This window comes from Aptenodytes patagonicus, chromosome 6 (assembly GCF_965638725.1).
Source record: "Aptenodytes patagonicus chromosome 6, bAptPat1.pri.cur, whole genome shotgun sequence".
Classification (NCBI taxonomy): domain Eukaryota; kingdom Metazoa; phylum Chordata; class Aves; order Sphenisciformes; family Spheniscidae; genus Aptenodytes; species Aptenodytes patagonicus.
In genome coordinates, this window is record NC_134954.1 from 31,240,382 (window position 1) to 31,246,381 (window position 6,000).

Consider the following 6,000-nt stretch of genomic DNA (forward strand, 5'->3'; position numbering starts at 1 on the left):
CCTTCCCTAGGCAGCCCTTCCACACACCCACAAGCACTGGCGCTCTCAGCTTGCCAGCCATGCATATGTCGAAACATCTTTTAACACAGCTTCGCCAGAGCCCGGCTCCCCAGTTGAAAACGTCCAGGGACTGCTCCCACACCAAAGGGGCCAGCACTGAAAGCTCGTGCTGGCCATCACCTTCCCTAGGCAGCCCTTCCACACACCCACAAGCACTGGCGCTCTCAGCTTCCCAGCCATGTAGATGTCCAAACATCTTTTCTCACACCTTCGCCAGAGCCCAGCTCCTCAGTTCAAAACGTCCAGGCACTGCTCCCACACCAAAGGGGCCAGCACTGAAAGCTCTTGCTGGCCATCACCTTCCCTACGCAGCCCTTCCACACACCCACAAGCACTGGCGCTCTCAGCTTGCCAGACATGCATAGGTCCAAACATCTTTTCTCACAGCTTCGCCAGAGTCCGGCTCCCCACTTCAAAACGTCCAGGGACTGATCCCACACCAAAGGGGCCAGCACGGAAAGCTCTTGCTGGCCATCACCTTCCCTAGGCAGCCCTTCCACACACCCACAAGCACTGGCGCTCTCAGCTTGCCAGCCATGTAGATGTCCAAACATCTTTTCTCACAGCTTCGCCAGAGCCCGGCTCCCCAGTTGAAAACGTCCAGGGACTGCTCCCACAGCAAAGGGGCCACCACTGAAAGCTCTTGCTGGCCATCACCTTCCCTAGGCAGCCCTTCCACACACCCACAAGCACTGGCAGGCTGAGCTTCCTAGCCACATCACTGTGCGGACGTTCCCTCTCAGCACAGCCAGAGCCCGGCTCCCCAATTGAAAACGTCCAGGGACTGCTCCCACACCAAAGGGGCCAGCACTGAAAGCTCTTGCTGGCCATCACCTTCCCTAGGCAGCTCTTCCACAGACCCACAAGCACTGGCAGGCTGAGCTTCCTAGCCACATCACTGTGCGGACGTTCCCTCTCAGCACAGCCAGAGCCCGGCTCCCCAGTTGAAAACGTCCAGGGACTGCTCCCACACCAAAGGGGCCAGCACTGAAAGCTCTTGCTGGCCATCACCTTCCCTAGGCAGCCCTTCCACAGACCCACAAGCACTGGCGCTCTCAGCTTGCCAGACATGCATGTGTCCAAACATCTTTTCTCACAGCTTCGCCAGAGCCCAGCTCCCCAGTTGAAAACGTCCAGGGACTGCTCCCACACCAAAGGGGCCACCACTGAAAGCTCTTGCTGGCCATCACCTTCCCTAGGCAGCCCTTCCACAGACCCACAAGCACTGGCAGGCTGAGCTTCCTAGCCACATCACTGTGCGGACGTTCCCTCTCAGCACAGCCAGAGCCCGGCTCCCCAATTGAAAACGCCCAGGGACTGCTCCCACAGCAAAGGGGCCAGCACTGAAAGCTCTTGCTGGCCATCACCTTCCCTAGGCAGCCCTTCCACACACCCACAAGCACTGGCGCTCTCAGCTTCCCAGCCATGTAGATGTCCAAACATCTTTTCTCACACCTTTGCCATAGCACAGCTCCCCAGTTGAAAACGTCCAGGGACCGCTCCCACACCAAAGGGGCCAGCACTGAAAGCTCTTGCTGGCCATCACCTTCCCTAGGCAGCCCTTCCACACACCCACAAGCACTGCCGCTCTCAGCTTGCCAGACATGCATATGTCCAAACATCTTTTCTCACAGCTTCGCCAGAGTCCGGCTCCCCACTTCAAAACGTCCAGGGACTGATCCCACACCAAAGGGGCCAGCACGGAAAGCTCTTGCTGGCCATCACCTTCCCTAGGCAGCCCTTCCACACACCCACAAGCACTGGCGCTCTCAGCTTGCCAGCCATGTAGATGTCCAAACATCTTTTCTCACATCTTCGCCAGAGCCTGGCTCCCCACTTCAAAACGTCCAGGGACTGCTCCCACACCAAAGGGGCCAGCACTGAAAGCCCTTGGTGGCCATCACCTTCCCTAGGCAGCCCTTCCACACACCCACAAGCACTGGCGCTCTCAGCTTCCCAGCCATGCATATGTCCAAACATCTTTTCTCACAGCTTCGCCAGAGCCCGGCTCCCCAGTTGAAAACGTCCAGGGACTGCTCCCACAGCAAAGGGGCCACCACTGAAAGCTCTTGCTGGCCATCACCTTCCCTAGGCAGCCCTTCCACACACCCACAAGCACTGGCGCTCTCAGCTTCCCAGCCATGTAGATGTCCAAACATCTTTTCTCACAGCTTCGCCAGAGCCCAGCTCCCCAGTTCAAAACGTCCAGGGACTGCTCCCACACCAAAGGGGCCAGCACTGAAAGCTCTTGCTGGCCATCACCTTCCCTACGCAGCCCTTCCACACACCCACAAGCACTGGCGCTCTCAGCTTGCCAGACATGCATATGTCCAAACATCTTTTCTCACAGCTTCGCCAGAGTCCGGCTCCCCACTTCAAAACGTCCAGGGACTGATCCCACACCAAAGGGGCTAGCACTGAAAGCTTTTGCTGGCCATCACCTTCCCTAGGCAGCCCTTCCACAGCCCCACAAGCACTGCCGCTCTCAGCTTGCCAGCCATGCATATGTCCAAACATCTTTTCTCACAGCTTCGCCAGAGCCCGGCTCCCCAGTTCAAAACGTCCAGGCACTGCTCCCACACCAAAGGGGCCAGCACTGAAAGCTCTTGCTGGCCATCACCTTCCCTAGGCAGCCCTTCCACAGCCCCACAAGCACTGGCAGGCTGAGCTTCCTAGCCACATCACTGTGCGGACGTTCCCTCTCAGCACAGCCAGAGCCCGGCTCCCCAATTGAAAATTTCCAGGGACTGCTCCCACACCAAAGGGGCCAGCACTGAAAGCTCTTGCTGGCCATCACCTTCCCTACGCAGCCCTTCCACACACCCACAAGCACTGGCGCTCTCAGCTTGCCAGCCATGCATATGTCCAAACATCTTTTCTCACAGCTTCGCCAGAGTCCAGCTCCCCACTTCAAAACATCCAGGGACTGCTCCCACACCAAAGGGGCCAGCACTGAAAGCTCTTGCTGGCCATCACCTTCCCTACGCAGCCCTTCCAGAGCCCCACAAGCACTGGCGCTCTCAGCTTGCCAGCCATGCATATGTCCAAACATCTTTTCACACAGCTTCGCCAGAGCCCGGCTCCCCAATTGAAAACGTCCAGGGACCGCTCCCACACCAAAGGGGCCAGCACTGAAAGCTCTTGCTGGCCATCACCTTCCCTAGGCAGCCCTTCCACACACCCACAAGCACTGGCGCTCTCAGCTTCCCAGCCATGTAGATGTCCAAACATCTTTTCTCACAGCTTCACCATAGCCCAGCTCCCCAGTTCAAAACGTCCAGGCACTGCTCCCACACCAAAGGGGCTACCACTGAAAGCTTTTGCTGGCCATCACCTTCCCTAGGCAGCCCTTCCACACACCCACAAGCATTGGCGCTCTCAGCTTGCCAGCCATGCATATGTCCAAACATCTTTTCTCACAGCTTCGCCAGAGCCCGGCTCCCCAGTTGAAAACGTCCAGGGACTGCTCCCACACCAAAGGGGCCAGCACTGAAAGCTCTTGCTGGCCATCACCTTCCCTAGGCAGCCCTTCCACACACCCACAAGCACTGGCGCTCTCAGCTTCCCAGCCATGTAGATGTCCAAACATCTTTTCTCACAGCTTCGCCACAGCCCGGCTCCCCACTTCAAAACGTCCAGGGACTGCTCCCACAGCAAAGGGGCCAGCACTGAAAGCTCTTGCTGGCCATCACCTTCCCTAGGCAGCCCTTCCACACACCCACAAGCACTGGCAGGCTGAGCTTCCTAGCCACATCACTGTGCGGACGTTCCCTCTCAGCACAGCCAGAGCCCGGCTCCCCAATTGAAAACGTCCAGGGACTGCTCCCACACCAAAGGGGCCAACACTGAAAGCTCTTGCTGGCCATCACCTTCCCTAGGCAGCCCTTCCACAGACCCACAAGCACTGGCGCTCTCAGCTTCCCAGCCATGTAGATGTCCAAACATCTTTTCTCACAGCTTCGCCAGAGCCCGGCTCCCCACTTCAAAACGTCCAGGGACTGCTCCCACACCAAAGGGGCCAGCACTGAAAGCTCTTGCTGGCCATCACCTTCCCTAGGCAGCCCTTCCACACACCCACAAGCACTGGCGCTCTCAGCTTGCCAGACATGCATATGTCCAAACATCTTTTCTCACAGCTTCGCCAGAGTCCGGCTCCCCACTTCAAAACGTCCAGGGACTGATCCCACACCAAAGGGGCCAGCACGGAAAGCTCTTGCTGGCCATCACCTTCCCTAGGCAGCCCTTCCACACACCCACAAGCACTGGCGCTCTCAGCTTGCCAGCCATGTAGATGTCCAAACATCTTTTCTCACAGCTTCGCCAGAGCCTGGCTCCCCACTTCAAAACGTCCAGGGACTGCTCCCACACCAAAGGGGCCAGCACGGAAAGCCCTTGCTGGCCATCACCTTCCCTAGGCAGCCCTTCCACACACCCACAAGCACTGGCGCAATCAGCTTCACAGCCATATAGATGTCCAAACATCTTTTCTCACAGCTTCGCCAGAGCCCGGCTCCCCACTTCAAAACGTCCAGGGACTGCTCCCACACCAAAGGGGCCAGCACGGAAAGCCCTTGCTGGCCATCACCTTCCCTAGGCAGCCCTTCCACACACCCACAAGCACTGGCAGGCTGAGCTTCCTAGCCACATCACTGTGCGGACGTTCCCTCTCAGCACAGCCAGAGCCCGGCTCCCCAATTGAAAACGTCCAGGGACTGCTCCCACACCAAAGGGGCCAGCACTGAAAGCTCTTGCTGGCCATCACCTTCCCTACGCAGCCCTTCCACACACCCACAAGCACTGGCAGGCTGAGCTTCCTAGCCACATCACTGTGCGGACGTTCCCTCTCAGCACAGCCAGAGCCCGGCTCCCCAATTGAAAACGCCCAGGGACTGCTCCCACAGCAAAGGGGCCAGCACTGAGAGCTCTTGCTGGCCATCACCTTCCCTAGGCAGCCCTTCCACACACCCACAAGCACTGGCGCTCTCAGCTTCCCAGCCATGTAGATGTCCAAACATCTTTTCTCACAGCTTCGCCAGAGCCCGGCTCCCCACTTCAAAACGTCCAGGGACTGATCCCACACCAAAGGGGCCAGCACTGAAAGCTCTTGCTGGCCATCACCTTCCCTACGCAGCCCTTCCACACACCCAGAAGCACTGGCACTCTCAGCTTGCCAGACATGTAGATGTCCAAACATCTTTTCTCACAGCTTCGCCAGAGCCCGGCTCCCCACTTCAAAACGTCCAGGGACCGCTCCCACACCAAAGGGGCCAGCACTGAAAGGTCTTGCTGGCCATCACCTTCCCTACGCAGCCCTTCCACACACCCACAAGCACTGGCGCTCTCAGCTTGCAAGCCATGCATATGTCCAAACATCTTTTCTCACAGTTTTGCCAGAGCCCGGCTCCCCACTTCAAAACGTCCAGGGACTGCTCCCACACCAAAGGGGCCAGCAGTGAAAGCTCTTGCTGGCCATCACCTTTCCTAGGCAGCCCTTCGACAGACCCACAAGTCCTGGCAGGCTGAGCTTCCTAGCCACATCACTGTGCGGACGTTCCCTCTCAGCACAGCCAGAGCCCCGCTCCCCAATTGAAAACGTCCAGGGACTGCTCCCAGACGAAAGGGGCCAGCACTGAAAGCTCTTGCCAGCCATCACCTTCCCTACGCAGCCCTTCCACACACCCACAAGCACTGGCGCTCTCAGCTTGCCAGCCATGCATATGTCCAAACATCTTTTCTCACAGTTTTGCCAGAGCCCGGCTCCCCAGTTGAAAACGTCCAGGGACTGCTCCCACACCAAAGGGGCCAGCACTGAAAGCTCTTGCTGGCCATCACCTTCCCTAGGCAGCCCTTCCACACACCCACAAGCACTGGCAGGCTGAGCTTCCTAGCCACATCACTGTGCGGACGTTCCCTCTCAGCACAGCCAGAGCCCGGCTCCCC